Raw genomic sequence first — 18,223 nt, 5'->3', positions numbered from 1 at the left:
TGGGCACAGAATCATGAGCCACTCAAGCAGGAACAAAACTTTATTTTTGAAAAAGCCGCCAATACTCTGTACGCGCCGGCAAGCCAAAAACCAGTCCACCCACGCGCGCGTCTACTGGAACCGGGGGCCCCGGACCTCCCCCGGAATTCCCTCCTGCTATCCTTCCCCAACCAATGGGAACTCTCCAGGAGTCCCGTAACATGAGTCCCGTAGCAGGCCAAGGTGAACAGCAGGAGTCCAATTTCCATATGAATGTAAATCTTAACATAATCATATCATCTCAATGGCTAGCTGGCGTACCTTACAACCGAAAGTGCCATGCATCATATTATTTGCTTGCGGCTCCTAGCATCTGCCCTCTTCTGTTTAATTAAGCAACAGGCAATGTGGCTAGGGACCGAGCCTGTTAGGTATGTCCAATTCAACATATGGTTCTTACCCGTCATTGGAAAACTGACCTCTAGGCGTCAGCCTCCTGTCTTAGGTTGATACCACTGCAACTGAATCATACCCGTCACTGACTACCGGTCCAGTATATAGCCATACCTGTGGATAGGCCTATGCACCAGTGGGGGTGTGAGGTTCTTTGCCTCACCTCTGTTGGTCCCCAAATTTGACCTTGGTGCCGGTGGGGGGGGTGAAGTTCTTTGCCTCACCTCAGTTGGCCCCCAAAATTAGACCATCACTAGTAGAAGGGAGGAGGATACAGAAATGCCACAACATCAAGTCAATAGATGGCTCTTTAAGAAAAATTGCATCACTGGTGACACTACAGCAAAGATACGCCAGCACTACCATAATTCGCTGCATCAACAGATAGAGCACAATGCATACAAGTGATACATAGTCCAGGAAAGTTTTGTAAGCAGTTCAAAGTGGAGGAATCTATCAATATGTCCATTTCCTCCCAAAATAAATCGACTCAGTGATTGAGCATTACTTGTTGAGTTATTATTCATTGATGCATCAGTTTATACAGTTTGTTGTGATAATTATTGAAGAAGTTGTAGTTTGGTTTCATCTTTGTCTTCACCGGCACTGGGATGAAAATAGGGATTGACAATGATGTTAAGAAAAGAGAAGAAAAAAAATGTAACATTTCAACAGGTAGTAAGAAAACAATTTTTAGAACAATTTACATTATCCTGAAGAGAATTATTAAATATAATGAAAAGGAAAGGTGAAAGTAAACAAACAGATCTGTTAACCTGCTTATTTGTACACATATTAAAACAGTCTTCAACAGCTGTTTACCCAAATTAAATTAAACCATTAAAATCACGTGAATAATAAAAAAAATTTTGGGATCCATATTTTTATGAGCGCTTCTCATATATGATATATGGACATACGCACATACAGACATACGACACAAAAGAGAAATGTGCACACGTAACATACAACATATAAGACAATAGTAAAGGCCTTGTAGATTACCTAGGTGAAATCTCCATTGCAATGTTTAAAAACTCCATAGTCAAAAAATAAAACTGATCAGAAAAACATTAATTTATGTCTGTATGAGCTCAAAATTAAAATGGAACTTTATGATGTGGGAAAAGCAATAATAAAATAGATATTGAAAAAAGCATCCTGGTTGATCACTGTCGAAGATGTAAGAATAGCCAAGCTAGAGTTCTGGATATCAGCTGATATGGATTTGAGTCAAATCATCTTCTTTTTCTGTAGAAATTGTTTTGGTTAATCTCTCTCGAATCCAAATCGGCTGCTGTTCCTCCTGTGGAAAAACACAGACAGAGCCCCGACTCCAGACTATCACTGGATCCGGACCTTTCCATTGTCCTGTTAGAATATCTTTCCAAAGTACCTTAGGCTTATGTACATTTTTTGGATACAAATGTCTTTCCACAGCACTAAGTCCCGATGAATCCAAATTTAAAACGTTTAGAGTAAAAAGGGTTATTTTAAGTTTATCTTTGGGGGATATATACCCCTTTCCAATTCCCTCCTTTTGTTTTAAAAAGTACATTTTAATAGTTTGATGAGCTCTTTCAACTATGCCTTGTCCTTGTGGATTGTATGGAATTCCTGTTATGTGAGTAATACCAAATGATGAGCAAAATTGTTTGAAAGAGGTGGAAGTATAACCAGGACCATTGTCCATTTTTAACTGTTTTGGAACGCCCACAGTGGGAAAATTTTGTAAGCAATGAGCTATAACATCTTTAGTTTTTTTTCTCCAGCATGAAGGGAGCCCATCAAAAATCCTGAAGAAGTATCAACTGTAACATGTAAATATTTTAATTTTCCAAATTCTGGCAAGTGTGTGACGTCCATCTGCCAAATATGGTTAGGTATCAGTCCTCTAGGATTGACTCCAAGATTAACTTGTGGTAAAAATGTCACACAATTTTGACATTGTTTTATTATATGTCTGGCTCGTTCTTTAGTTATTTTAAAACACTTTGTAAAGTGTTAGCATTGACATGGAACCTTTTATGAAAATTTATAGCTTCTTCTATTGTGGAGAAAATATGTATGTCATGTGTAGATTTATCTGCTAGTTCATTGCCCATACTAAGGGCTCCAGGCAATCCTGTATGTGCCCTGATATGTCCTATAAAGAATGGATATTTTCTGTCCCAGATTAGACTTTGTATAGTGGAAAACAAAGAGAAAACAGTAGAAGAAGGTGAAATCCTACCAGCATCTTCAAGGGATAATATAGAATTAACTACATACTGACTATCAGAAAATAAATTAAATACAGAATCTTTAAACATCATAAAAGCTTGTAATACTGCATTAAGCTCTACCTTTTGAGCTGATTGTTTGGGTACTAAAAATGTAAAAGATTGATCAGAAGTAACTACTGCTGCTGTGCCATTGTTTGACCCATCAGTGAATATATTTGGAGCATTTATGATAGGGGTTTTTCTTGTCATTTTTGGAAAAAACTACAGGATGCTTAGACCAAAAAGACAACAAAGGATTAGATGGTAAGTGATTATCAAATGAAACACTAGTTTTACACATGATTATTGCCCAAGTATTTAACTCATTAGCTAACTCATCAATTTGATCCATAGTATATGGAGTAATAATTTTATTGGGAGAAATCCCAAACACTCCCTTTGCTGCTTTTATTCCTTTGAGTATTAATTGTCCTACAGCCTCAGGATATCTAGTAAGAATAGTGTTAGGAGAATAAGATAAATGTATCCACAATAATGGACCTTCTTGCCAAAATACTCCTGTAGGAATATTTTTTTTGGTAGTACAATAAATAATAAAGGCAAACTTATATCAATTCTATCCAAATGCATATTTTCCATATATGTTTCAATAATTTTTAATGCTCTTCTTGCTTCAGGCATTAATATGCGGGGCGAATTTGGATCTGATGGACCTTTTAGAATATCAAATAAAGGTCCCAACTCTCCTGTTGGTATGCCTAGATAAGGCCTTATCCAATTTATGTCTCCCAATAACATTTGAAAACCATTAAGTGATTTGAGTTGATCTACTCGTATTTGAATTTTTGGTGGACGGACCATGGTTGAGGATAATAGAACTCCTAAATAATTAATTGGAAGATTTAATTGTACTTTATCTATTGCTATCTCTAGATTATATTTTTTCAATAAGTATGTAAGTGTGGCATAACATTCTAGCAATGTGGTTTTATCTTTATATGCCAATAACACATCATTCATATAGTGAAATATTTGTACTTCAGGATTTTGATTTCTAAGTGGCTAGATTGCTTTATTAACATAAATTTGACACATAGTTGGGCTGTTAGCCATCCCTTGAGGGAGTACTTTCCATTCATATCTCTGATCAGGACCTTCATGATTCAGTGCAGGGATAGTAAATGCAAAATGTGGACTATCCTCGGGATGAATTGGAATTGAAAAGAAACAATCTTTAATATCTATAGCTAAAACATGCCAGGTTTTTGATAAAGCAGACAATTGGGGAATCCCTGATTGAACAGGTCCCATAATAACCATCTCATTATTAATGGCTCTTAAATCTTGTAATAATCTCCATTTACCAGATTTCTTTTTAATGACAAAAATGGGAGTATTATGGGGGGATACAAAAGGTTGTATATGTCCTTCCGCTAATTGTTGTCTGGCAAAGTCATGGGCTACTTGTATCTTTTCTTTAGTCAGGGGCCACTGAGGAACCCACACTGGCCTTTCTGATTTCCAAGTAATTTTGATTGTCTCAGTGGCCCTTTCTGAAATCCCAATCCATGTCTATTTATTTCTTGATCTATTTGAATAGGTGCTGTCATACCTTGTTCTTGTTCTCTTAATCTTTTTTCTTTCCTAAAGCCTTGTTTAGCCCTAGTAGTGAGCGCGTTAGGATTGATGTTATTTGTTAATGTCAATCCTAATTGATCTAGGACATCTCGTCCCCATAAATTTACGGGAAGATGATCCAATACATAGGGCTGTATAGTTCCTTCACATCCTTCAGGACCCCTCCAATCTAATACCATAGCACTTCTATGGGGATTTGTTGCCACTCCTAGGCCTCGAAGAGTTTGAGTGGCTTGTTGTAATGGCCAATGTTTTGGCCATTCTTGACGAGATATGATGCTTAGGTCAGCACCTGTGTCCAGCAGCCCATTAAAGTCATGTCCTTGAATATTTAATTTTAGCATTGGGTGAGAATCTAAATTTAAAGACAGCATAGCCCAATCTACACCTGTGGAGCCTAATCCCTTGGAACCTCTTTCTATATTACAACTGGAAAATTTATCATGCAGGCTGGGTATTATTAATAACTGTGCTATTCTATCTCCTGGTGAAATTACTGATATACCTCTTGGAGAACTAGCTATAATTTTTATTTCACCCTCATAATCGGGATCAATTACCCCAGGACTTATCATAAGTCCTTTTAGTGTAGAAGAACTGCATCCCAATAATAAGCCTAATGTTCCCTGGGGAAGAGGTCCTTTTACTCCTGTGGGAATGATTTGAACTCCCATCTCTGGAGTTAGTACTGCTCTGGCAGAGGCACAGATGTCCAACACTGTGCTCCCTCTAGTTTGTCTGATGAGGGATTTAATGGATAATGCATCCTGGGCACTACCTTGATGGTGCTGCTGGGTTCCATCATTGCCCCGTATATTTGTGGTTTTGGGCCCCGGGGCATTGGGCCCTCTAGTCCGTTTTTTGGCAATGGAGCCTGATACCTTTCTCCATGATATGGTGGGTAAACACTTGGTCCTTGTCCATTTTTTGATAATGGAATACCCTCTATGGTGGTTTGAGAATGGCATTCATTAGCCCAATGTTTCCCTCTATGGCATCGTGGTCAAATACCCGGTATTCTATTCCTTTGATACCTAGTTTTGTTAAACCGTCCTCTTATGGGGCAACTCCTTTTAAAATGTCCTGTTTGATTACAATTATAGCATGTTTTTGGCCTAGCATCTAAAACCTGTTGTACTGCTGCTAAGACTTGCCCTTGTTCATTAATGTCTCTACATAATTTAATATATGTGTTTAAATCTTCATGTCTCCATGGTCTAATGATCTCTCTGCAGCAACGATTTGCTTGGTCATAAGCCAGTTGTTTTATAAATGGCATTGCCTGTTCTGTATTTCCAAATATTCTAGAGGCTGTCTGAATAAGCCTATCTACAAATTCAGCGTAAGGTTCATTAGTTCCTTGTATTACCTTAGATAATTGACCTTGTAAATCTCCATGCCCCTGTAAAGTTTTCCATGCCCTAACTGCATCTACAGCAATTTGTGCGTATACGCCAGGGTCATATTCAATTTGCTGTCTTTGACCCTCATAAGTTCCCTTTCCTAATAACATATCTAGATTTCTTTGAGGGTAACCGGCTTCTGCATTTCGCCTAGCTGTCTCCATGCAAAATTTCTCATTGGCAACCTTCCATAACTAATATTGTCCTCCATTTAGCACAGATCGACACATGTTAGCCCAATCTGCTGGTGTCATGTCCAAGTTGGTAACAGATTCGACCATGCTTACCGTGAAGGGAGCTTGCAGCCCATAAGTTGTTACAGCCTCCTTTAATTGCTTTACTGTTTTGAAATCTAAAGCACGGTGAATTTGTTGCCCTCCTGCCTGCTCAAGTACAGGGCATGCTAATCTTTGGGGTCCTGCCTCAGAATTCCGTCCATCAACTATGGGAGTTGAGGGCTGCTCAGCTGTAGATGGAGCTGTTGGTTGAATTACGCCCTCTGGTGATAGAACAGAGTTAGTAGCAGCCTCCTGTTGTAATTCTACACCTGATGGCTGTTTTTCCTCTAAGCTTTCTTTCTTTAAATTTTCCTCTGTCTGACTAGCTTGAGAGACCTTCTCTTTTGCTTGACCTAGCGTTTTTTCTACCATAGTTTGGACCTCTAACAATTTACTTAACAGTTTTTCGGTTTGTTTTTTACTAGATTCTAATCTACTATAAAGGTAACGTAACCCAATAAGATAGGATAAAACAAAGCCGAAGCAGAATGAAACAAAAACGGAGCAGAGAATGGTTATATCAATTTTCTCTTTCTCAGGGCTGAATAACTTCAAACCTTGAGCCAACCATTTTTCCCAGTTCGCCTGAGAAAATTCTAGGGCTAGGGAGCTTGAAATAAAAACAAAATATATCAAAACAAGAACACATTGTTTTTTGAAATGGTCACCCATTCTGTCGCCTTCCCTCAGGGGCGAGCAATTTTACTCATCTCTAAGCTTCAGGCGTTCCCCGTCTGGGCCACCAATTGCCGCAGTCTGGCTGGGCACAGAATCACGAGCCACTCAAGCAGGAACAAAACTTTATTTTTGAAAAAGCCGCTAATACTCCATATGTGCCGGCAAGCCAAAAACCAGTCCACCCACGCACGCATCTACCGGAACCGGGGGGCCCGGACCTCCCCCGGAATTCCCTCCTACTATCCTTCCCCAACCAATGGGAACTCTCCAGGAGTCCCGTAACATGAGTCCTGTAGCAGGCCAAGGTGAACAGCAGGAGTCCAATTTCCATATGAATGTAAATCTTAACATAATCATATCATCTCAATGGCTAGCTGGTGTCACCTTAAAACTGAAAGTGCCAGGCATCTTATTATTTGCTTGTGGCTCCTAGCAAAAGGGAGATCCTTTTCCACAGCAGCCAGGGTGGAGGGGACTTGCCCCTCCAGATGAAAGACCCATCCAACCTGGATTCAAGGGAAAGCTAGTAAACCACTGCATCCAGGGTACCAGGGACTTGCCCCTCCAAGCAGGAGACCCCTCCCACCTTGGTGTCTGGGAGAGCTGGTACAATCTCTCAGCCAGGTAGAGGGAAGTCACACCTCTAGGCAGGAGATCCCTACCACCTGGGTGTCAGGAGAAGCTACTTAACTGCTGCAGCCAGAGTAGAGTGGACTCCTCCCTCCAGGGGGAAGACCCCTCCCACCTGGGTGTCAGGTGAGCTCATATACCCCAGTAGCCAGGGTAGGGGCGGATTGAGCTTCCAGGCAAGAGACACCTACCACTTGGTAATGGGGGTAAATCCTGTACTGCCTTAGCCCACGTAGAGGGAACTCACCCCCTCCAGTCAGGTGACCCCATAACCTGGGTGTCAAGGGAACTCTTATACTACCAGAGCCAGGGGAAAGGGGACTCAACCCTCCAGGTGAAATATCCCTTCCACCTGGTTGTCAGGGCAGTTTATATACTCCCACAAGCAGGGTAGAGGGGACTTGCTACTGGAGGCAGGAGACCCCTCCCACCTGGGTAGGGTGGACCACCTATGCCACTGCAGCCAGGGTAAAGGGGACTTGCCTCTCCAGGCCAGAGTCCCACCCAACTGGGTGTCAGGGGGAAATAATTTTCCCCAGGAGGAAGTATAGAGGAGACTCTCTCCTTCAGGCAAGAGACCCATCCATCCTGAGTGTCAGGGAAAGCTAGTGAACCACTACAGCCAGGGTAGAGAGGATGCACCCCTTAAGGCACGAGATCCCTCACATCTGGGTATGGGGGGGAGCTGATATACCACAGCAGTCAGAATAGAGGGTACTGGTCCCTCCAAGCAAGCATATCCCTCCCACCTGGGTGGCTGGAAGAGTTGGTTCACCCCCTCAGCCAGGACAGAGGGAAAGTCATCCCTCTAGGCAGCAGACTCCTCCCACCTGTGTGTCAGGGGAAGTTCCTTAACCACTGCAGCCAGGTGGAATATCCCTCCCACCCAGGTGTCAGGTGGAGCTCATATACCCCAGCAGCCAGGGTAGAGGTAACTCACACCTCCAGGGGAGAAACACCTCCCATCAGGGTTTGGGAGTAACTCCTATACCCCCTTAGCCCAGGTAGAGGGGAATTGCCCCTCCAGTCGGAAGACCCCTCCCACATGGGTGTCTGACAAGGGGGGATTATATACAGCTGCAGATGGGGTAGCAGCGACTCGCCCTCTAGGCGAGAGACCCCTCCCTATTGAGGGTAGGAGGGGGGCTCTTATATCACCCTCAGCCAGGTTTGAGGGGACTCGCCCCTTATGGCCAGAGACCCTACCACTTGTGTGTCAGGGGAAGCTCTTATACCACGGTAGCCAGGGTAGAGGGTACTTTCCCCTTCAGGAAGGAGACCCCTCCCATTTGGGTGTTGGGGGGAGTTCCTATACCACCACAACAAGGGAAGAGGAGACTCACTACTCCAAGCAGGATACCCCTACCACCTGGGTTTGGGGGAGCTCCTATACCGCTGCAGGCCAGTAGAAGGACTGGCCCCTCCAGTAGAGAGACACCTCCCACATGGGTGTCTGGTGAGGGGTGGTTCCTATACAGCTGCAGCTGGGGTAGCAGTGACTCGCCCCTTGATGTGGGAGATCCCTCTCTACTGAGGGTAGGAGGGGGCTCTTATACCCCTGCAGCCCAAGGTTCAGAGGACTGGTCACTTCAGGCATGAGATTCTCCCACTTGGGTGTCAGGGGAACTTGTAAACCACCTTAGCAATGGTAGAGGAGACTCACACATCCAGGCTGGATGCCCCTCCAACCTGACTGTCAGTGGGAGCTCTTATACCACCATAGCCAGGGAAGAAATTACTTGCCCCTCCTGGCGTGAGATGCCTCCAACCAGCGTGTCATGGGGAGCTCATGTACCTCCACAGCCAGGATAGAGGGGACTAGCCCTGTCAGGCAAGAGAACCCTCCCACCTGGGTGTCAGGGGGAGCTCTTTTACCACCGCAGCCATGGTAGAGGTTACTTTCACCTTCAGGTGGGAGAACTTTCCTACGTGGGTGTAAGGGGGTGTTCCTATACCGCCAGAGCCAGGGAAGAGGGGACACGCCCCTCCAGGTGGGAGACCTGTCCAACTTGGCTGTCAGCAGGAGCTAATATACCAACACAGCTAGGGTAGAAAGTACTTGCCCTGACTGGCAGGAGAGCCTCCCACCAGCGTGTCAGTGGGAGCTCATATACCTCCACAGCCATGATTAAACTGGACTCACCCCTACACGTGGGAGACCCCTCCCACTTGTGTGTCTGGGGGAGCTCTTATTTATCAGCATCAAGGGTAGAGGAGACTTGCCCCTCCAATCAGTAGACCCCTCCCACCTTTGTGTCAAGGGAGGCTTGATTACTGAAGCAGCCAGGGTAGAAGGGGACTCATCCCTACAGGTGGAGACCCCTCTCACCTGAGTGTTGGGGGGAGCTTCTATACTGCCATAGCCAGGGTAGAGAGAACATGCTCCTGCAAGTGGAAGACCCCTCTGACCTGGGTGTACAAGAGCTAAAGTAGAAGGGACTTGCCCTTCCAGGCGGGATATCCTTCCCACCTGGGTGTCAGGGTAGCTTGTATACCGCCAAAGCCTGGTTAGAGGGACTCACCCGAACATGTGGAAGACCATTCCACCTGTGTGTAGTGTGGTGATTGTATACCGTCTTAGCCAGGGTAGAGAAGACTGGTCTCTCCAAGCGAGAGACACCTCCCACCTGGGTGTCTGGAAGAGCTCATATACCCCTGCAGTCTGTGTAGAGAGGACTCGCCCCTCCAGTAGGGGCACTCCATAACCTGGGTGTCCAGGGGAGCTCCTTAAGTGCCAGAGAAAGAGGAGATGGTATTCCACCCTCAAGGTGGAAGATCCCTTCCACCTGGTTGTCAGGGGAGTTCATAATACTGCCACACGCAGGGTAGAGGGGACTCGCCACTCCACTCGAGGCAGGAGACCCTTCCCCCCTGGGTGTAGGTGGGAGCTCCTATACCACTGCAGCCAGGATAGAGAGGACTCACTTCTTCAGTCCAGAGACCCTCTCACCTGGGTGTCATGGGGAGATCCTTTACTGCAGCTGCCAGGATACAGGGGACTCGCCCTTCTAGGCATCCAACATGGGTTTCAGGAAAAGCTAGTATACCACTGCAGCCACTGTAGTGGGGACTGCCCCCTTCAGGCGGGAGACACCTCCCATCATGATATGGGGAGAGCTCCTATACCACAGAAGCCAGAATAGAGGGGACTCACTCCTCCAAGCAGGAGACCCCTCTCTCCTGGTTGTCTGGGAAGTCACCCCTCTAGGCGGGAGACCCCTCCAACCTGAGTGTCAGGGGGAGCTCCTTAACCACTGTAGCCAGAGTAGAGGTGACTCGCCCCTCCCAGCAGAAGACCCCGCCCACCTGGGAGTCAAGGGGAGGTCATATACCCCAGCAGCCATGGTAGAGGCAACACACACCTCAAGGCAAGAGACACCTCCCACCTGGGTATGGGGGTAACTTCTATACCGCCTTAACATGGGTAGAGGGGACACACCCCTTCAGGCGGGAAACCCCTCCCATCTTGGTTTGCAGGGGGGAGCTCATATATCACAGCAGCAAAAATAGACCCCATCCAACTTTGTGTCTGGGAGAGCTGGTAAACCCCTGCAGACAGGGTAGATGGAAGTCACCCTTCTAGCCAGGATACCCCATCCACCTGGGTGTCAGGAGAAGCTCCTTAACCACTGTAGCCATGGTACAGTGGCCTTGCCCACCCAGGCAGAATACCCCGCCCATCTGGGTGTCAGGTAGAGCTCATATACTCCAGCAGCCAGGGTAGAGGCAACTCACCTTCAGAAGAGAAACACCTCCCACCTGGGAATGAGAGTAACTACTATACTACCTTAGCCAGGGGAGAGGGAACTCGACCCTCCAGGTAGAAGATCCCTTCCACCTGGTTGTCAGGGGAGTTCATATACTACCACAGGCAGGATAAGGGGACTCTCAAATTGAGGCTGACGATCCAACCCACCTGGGTGCAGGGGAACTCCTATACTCTACAATCCAGAGACCCTAACACTTGGGTGTCAGGGGAAGATCCTTTACCGCCACAGTCAGGGTAGAGGGGACTCATCCCTCCAGGAGAAAGACCCATCAACCTGGATTTCAAGGAAAACTAGTAACCACTGCAGCCAGGGTAGAGGGGACTCACCCCTTAAGGCGGGTATGGGGAATGGAGCTCCTATACTATAGCAGCCAGAATAGAGGAGACTTGCCTCTTCAAGCAGGAGACTCCTCCCACTTGGGTGTCTGGGAGAGCTGCTAAACTCCCTCAGCCAGGGTAGAGGGGAGTTACTGCTCTAAGTGGGACATCCCTTCAACCTGGGTGTCAGGGAGAGTTCCTATACTGTTGTAGCTAGGGCCAGGGTAGAGCTGACTTGCCCTTTCATTCGGTAGCTCCCTCCCACGTGGGTGTCTGCGTGAGCTCCTATTCTTCTGCAGCAAGGGTAGAAGGGACTCGCACCTCCAATCGGGAGACCCCTCCCACCTGGGTGTCCAGGGAATTTTGATTTACTGAAGCAGCCAGGGTACAGGGGACTCGCCCACAGAGGCGGGAGACTCCTCCCACATGGGTATATGAGGGGAAAACCTATACTGCTCTAGCCAGAGTAGAGGGGACTTCACCCCTAAAGACGTGAGACCACTCCCATCTGTGTTTCAGGTGTAGATCTTATTCCGTTCCAGCCAAGGTAGAGGGGACTCGCCTCTCCAGGAGAGAGACCCCTTCCACCTGGGTTTCCTGGGGAGCTCCTATACCCCCGAAGCCAGGGTAGAGGGGACTTGCCTTTCCAGTAGAAAGACCCCGAACACCTGGGTGTCTGGGTTAGCTCCTATACCTCCGAGGGAAAGATAGAGGGGACTCGCCCCTCAAATTGGGAGACTTTCCCTCCTGGGTGTCTGGGGGAGCTTTAATACTGCAGCAGCCAGTGTAGAGGGGACCCGCACCTACAGGCGGGAGACTCCTCCTACATGGGAGTGTGGGGGAGATCCTATAGTGCCACAGTCAGGGTAGAGGAAATAAGCTCCTGCAGGTGGAAACCTCTCCCACCTGGCTGTACTGGGATCTCTTATATGGCATGAGCTAATGTAGAGAGGACTTGCCCTTCCAGGTGGGATACCCCTGCCATCTGGTTGTTGGGGAGCTTGTATACCTCTAAAGCCAGAGGTGCCTCGCTGGTCCACGGGAAAGATCACTCCCACCTGTGTGTAGTGGGGGCCCTTGTATACCGCCTGAATTAGGTAGAAAAGATTTTACCGTCCAGGCGGGAGACCCCTCCAACCTGGGTGTCTGGGAGAGTATATACTGTCACAGCCAGGGTAGGGGGGACTCATTCCTCCAGGTGGAAGACCCCTCCTACCTGGGTGTCAAGGTGAGCTTGTGAACTCCTGCAGCTAGTGTAGAGCAGATTCGCCGCTCCAGTTGGGAGACCCCATAACCTTGGTGTCTGGGGGAGCTCCTATATGCCAGAGCCAGGGGAGAGGTTATTCGGCCCTCCATGCTGAAGATACCTTCCACCTGGTTGTCAGGGGTGTACATATACTGCCACAGGCAGGGTAGAGGGAACTCCCACTGGAGGCGGGAGATCCCTCCAACCTGGGTGTAGGGGGGACCTCCTATACCACTGCATCTAGGGTAGAGGGGACTTGCCTCTCCAGGCTGGAGATCCTACCACCTTGGTGTCAGGGGGAGATATTTTACCGCCACAGCCAGGGTAGATGGGACTCACCCCTCCAAGTGAGAGACCCATCCAACCTGGGTGTCAGGGAAAGCTAGTAAACCACTGTAGCCAGGATAGAGGGGACTTGCCCCTTCAGGTGGAAGACTCCTCCCATCTGGTTAAGGGGGAGGGGAGCTCATATACCACAGCATCCAGAATAGAGGGAACTCGTCCCTCCAAGCAGGAAACCCCTTCCACCTGGGTGTCTGGGAGAGCTGGTACATCCCCTCAGGCTGAGTAGAGGGAATTCACCCCTCTCCGCAAGAGACCCCTTCCACCTGTGTGTCAGGGTAAGCTCCTTAAATGCTGTAGCCAGTGTAGAGTGAACTCGCCCTTCCAGGCAGAAAAGCCCTCCCACCTGGGTGTCAGGTGGAGGTCATATACCCTAGCAGCCAAGATAGAAGCAACTCCCATTTCCAGGTGAGAAACACCTCCCACCTGGGAAATGGAGGAACACCTAGACCCACTTAGCCAGGGTAGAAGGGATTCGCATATCTAGGTGGAGACCCCTTCCACAGGGTGTCAGGGGGAGCTCATATACAGCCACAGCCAGGATAGAGGGGACTCGCTCCTCCATGTAGGAGACCCCCTTCCACCTGGTGTCTGGGGGAGCTTTTATACCTCTGAAGCTAGGGTAGAGAGGCCTCGCTGCTCCAGTCGGGAAAACCTTCACACTGTGTCAGGGGGATCTCTTATACAGCCATAGCCAGTGTAGAGGGAACTTGTCCCTCCAGGCGGGAGATCCCCCCCACCTGGGTCTGTGAGGTGAGATCCTATAAGGCCACAGCAAGGATAGAGGGGACTTGCTCCTCCAGGAGCTAGACCCCGCCCACCTGTGTGTCAGGGGGATTTTCTACACTGCTGCAGCCAGGGTAGAGCGGACCTGCCCTTCCAGTCGGGAGACCCCTCTCACCTTGGTGTCTGGGTGAGCTCCTGTACTCCGAAGCAAGGATAAAGGGAATTCTCCTCTCCAATTGGGAGACCCTTCCCACCTTGGTGTCTGGGGGAACTTGTTTACTGCATCATCCAGTGTAGAGAGGATTCACCCCTGAAGGCGGAAGACCCCTCCCACTTGGCTGTACTGGGACCTCTTTTATGGCCAGAGCTAAAGTAGAGGGGACTCGCCCTTCCAGGCAAGATACCCCTTTTACTTGGGTGTCGGGGGAGCTTGTGTACCACCAAAGCCAGGGTAGAGGGGACTCTCCTGTTCATGTGGAAGACCACTTCCACCTGTGCCTAGGCGGCGCTTTTATACCACCTTAGCTAAGATAGAGAAAACTTGCCCCTCCAGGCAGAAGATCCCTTCCACCTGAGTGTCTGGGAGAGCTTGTATAACACCACAGCCAGGGTAGGGGTGATCATTGTTCCAGGGGGAGACTCCACCCACCTGATGTCAGGGGGAGCTCCTATATCCCCGCAGCCAGTGTAGAGTGGTCTCGCCTCTCCAGTCGGGAGACCCCATAACCTAGGTGTCGGGGGGGAGCTCTTATACCGCCAGAACCAGGGGAGAGGGTACTCGACCATCCAGGTGAAAGATCCCTTCCAGGTGGTTGTCAGAGGTGTACATATATTGCCGGAGGCAGGGTACAGGGGACTCCTACTGGAGCAGGAGACCCCTCCCATATGGGTGTACGGGGGAGGTCCTATATACTGCAGCTAGGGTAGAGGGGACTTGCCTCTCCAGATGAGAGACACATCCAACCTGGATTTCATAGAAAGCTATTAAACCACTGCAGCCAGTGTACAGGGGACTCGCCCCTTCAGTCGGGAGACTCCTCCCATCTGGGTTTGTGGGGGAGCTCCTATACCACAGCAACCAGAATAGAGGGGACTTGCCCCTCCAAGCAGGAAACCCTTCCCAACTGGGTGTCTGGGAGAGCTGGCACACACCCAAGGCTAGGGTAGAGGGAATTCATCCCTGTAGGCAGGAAACCCCTCCAAACTGGATGTAGGGGGGAGCTCCTTTACCACTGCAGACAGGGTAGAGAGGACTCGCCCCCTCAGGCAATAGACACCTCCCACCTGGGTATGTGGGGGCAGAGAATGTTGTATATCACAAAAGCCAGAATAGAGGGGACTCGCCCCTCCAGGAAGGAGATCCCTCACACCTGGGTTTCTCGGGTAGCTGGTACACCCCCTCAGCCAGTGTAGAGTGTAGTCATTGGTCCAGGTGGAGGAACCTTCCCACTTAGGTGGTAGCCGAGCTCCTATACCTCTGCTGCCAGGGAGAGGTGACTTACCCCTCCAGGCAGGAGGCCCATCCCACCTGTGCGTCCAGAGGAACTTGAATACTGCAGCAGACAGGGTTTACAGGACTTACACTTTCAGTCAAGAGACCCCTCTAAACTAGGTGTTGGGAGGAGTTCATATAACACCCCAGCCAGAAGAGAGGGTACTCGCCCCTCCAAGCTAGAGATAGCTCCCACCTGAATGACTGGAGGAGCTTATACACTGCCAAAGCCAGGGTAGAGGGGACTCACCACTCTAGGCGGGAGACCCTTCCCATCAGGGTGTCAAAGGGAGCTCCTATACTGCTGCTGTCAGGGTAGAGTGGACTCGCTCCTCCTTTCAGAAGAACTCTCCCACGTGGGTGTCTTTTGGAGCTTATGTACAGCTTGAGCCATGGTAGACCCCTCCAGGCAAGGGACACCTCCCCCTTGGGTGTCAAGGGAGCTCATATACCCCAGCAGCTATGGTAGAGGCGAGACACTCATCCATATGGCAGACCCATCCCACCTGGGAATCCCACCTGGGAATCAGAGGGAACTGGTGTACCACTGCAGCCAGGGTAGAGGGGACAGGACTATCCAGGTGGGAGAACCCTCCCACCTGGGTGTCCTGGGGTGGGGGCTCATATACTGCTCAACCCAGTGTAGCAGGGATTTGCCCCTCCATGGGGGAGACACCACCCACCTAGATTCGGGGAGAGCTCCTATACCTTTGCATCCAGGGTAGAGGTGAATTGCCCCGAAAGGCTAGAGACCCCTCCCACCAGGGTGTTGAGGGAAGCTTCTATACTACCAGAACTAGGGTAGAGGTGTTCACCACTGCAGGCGGGAGACACCTCCCACCTTGGTGTCCAAGGAGCTCTTGTAGGGCAGCAGCCAATGTAGAGGGGACTCCCCTAGCCAGGTGGGAGACCCCTCCCACCTGGATGTCAGGGGGATCTTGTATACCACCACAGCCAGGCTAGAGGGGACTTGCCCCTCCATGTGGGAGGCTCCAGTGTCCAGTGGAGTTCCTCTACTGCTGCAGCCACCAATGAGGGGACTCGCCTGTCCAGGCAGAAGACCCCTCCCAGCTAGGTATAGGGGGAAGCTTGAATTCGGCCAAACCAGGGTAGAGGGGAGTCACCCCTCCAGTGAAGTTACCCATCCCACCTGGGTGTCAGAGGGAGCTCATATACCGCCACAGCCAGGGGAGAGGGGACTTGCCCCTCTAACGGGAGACCCCTCCCACCTGGGTGTCCTGGGGAGCTCATATACTGCCATAGACAGGGTAGAGGGGACACGCCCCTCCAGTTAGGAAATCCCTCCCACCTGGATGTCCAGTGAGAGCTTGTACACCACTGCAGCCAAAGTAGAGTGGACTTACCCCCTCCAGGCGGGAGACCCTTCCCTGGTGTCTGATGGAGCTCTTATACTGACAAAGCCATGGTAGAGGGGACTCTCCCATACAGGCAGAAGACCTCTTCCACCTGGGTGTCCTGGGGAGCTTCTATACCGCTGAAGCAAGGATACTGGAGACTCGCCCTTCCAGGCAGGATAACCCTCCCACCTGAGTGTCAGGAGGAGTTCTTATATCGCCAAAGCCTGGATAGAGGAGAGTAGCCCCTCCAGGTGGGATACCCTCCCACATGGTTATAGGGGGGGAGATCCTATACAGCTGCAGCCAATGTAAAAGGGACTCGCCCCTCCAGAAGAGACACCCACCTGGATGTGGGGGGAGGGGAGCTCCTATACACACACAGCCAGGGTAGAGGTGACTCACCAGTCTAGGCGGGAAACCCCTTTCACCTGGGAGTCAGAGGGGGGTTGAATACCATGGCTGCCAGAGTATCAGGGACTCTCCCCTCCAGAGAGAGACCTTTCCCCTCCTGAGTATCTGGGGAAGCTCATACACTGCAGCATCCAGGGTACAGGGGACTCATCACAGAAGGCAGGAGACCCCTCCCACCTGCATGTTAGGGGAAGCTTCCATACTGCTGCATCCAGGGTAGAGCATACTCGCCCCTCCATGTGGAAGACCTCTTTCACATGGGTGTCATGAGGAGCTCATATACCACCAAAGCCAAGGTAGAGAGAACTATCCCCTCCAGGTGAGGGACACCTCCTACCTGGGAGTCATGGGAGGTCATATACCCCAGCAGCCATGATAGAGGCAACTCGCCTCTCCAAGCGGGAGACCCCTCCCACCTGTGTTGTGTGTGTGCGGGCTCCTATACTGTAGCAGAGACTCACCCCTCCAGGGGAGACACCCCTCCCACCTCTGTGTTGGGGGAGCTTCTGTACCTCCGCAGTCAGGGTAGAGGGGACATGCCCCTCAAGTCAGGAGACCCCTCCCACCTGGTTGACAAGTGGAACTCCAATACCACCGCAGCCAGGGTAGAGGAAACTGGTCACTATAGGCGGGAGACCCCTTCCACCAGTGTTTTTTGTGGGAGCTCCAATACTGCTGCAGCCAGGGTAGAGGGTGCTCAAACATCCAGTCAAGAGAACCCTCTAACCTGTGTGTCAGGGAATCTCCTATACTGGGCAATCAGTGTAACGGAGACTCGACCATTCAGGGAAAGACCCCTCCCACCTGTGCTTTGGGGTGAGGAGAGCTTGTATACAGCCTTAGCCGGGGTAGAGGGGAGTTGTTGATTCCAGGCCAGAGACGCCTCTCTCCTGGGTATTAGGGGAGCTTGTATCCTGCCACACCAGGGGAGAGGGGACTCGCTCCTCCAGGTGGGAGACCCCTCCCACCTGGGTGTTGGGGAAGCTTGAATACTGTCACAGCAAGGGTAGAGGATACTTGCCCCTTTAGTCAAGAGACCCCTCTAACCTGAGAGTAGGGGGCAGGTCCTATACTGCCTCAGCCACAATAGAGGGGACTCTCCCCTCCATGTGGGAGACCTCTCCCACCTGGGTATCTGAGGGAGCTCATACACAGCCACAGCCATGGTAGACGGGGCTCACAACTGAAGGCAGGAGACTCCTCTCACCTGGGTGTCAGGGGAAGATTTTATATTGCTGAAGACAGGGTAGAGAATACTTGCCCCTCCAGGCAGAAGA

This window comes from Spermophilus citellus (genome assembly GCF_964194105.1).
Source record: "Spermophilus citellus genome assembly, contig: SCAFFOLD_94, whole genome shotgun sequence".
Taxonomy (NCBI): domain Eukaryota; kingdom Metazoa; phylum Chordata; class Mammalia; order Rodentia; family Sciuridae; genus Spermophilus; species Spermophilus citellus.
This window is presented reverse-complemented; position numbering follows the sequence as displayed.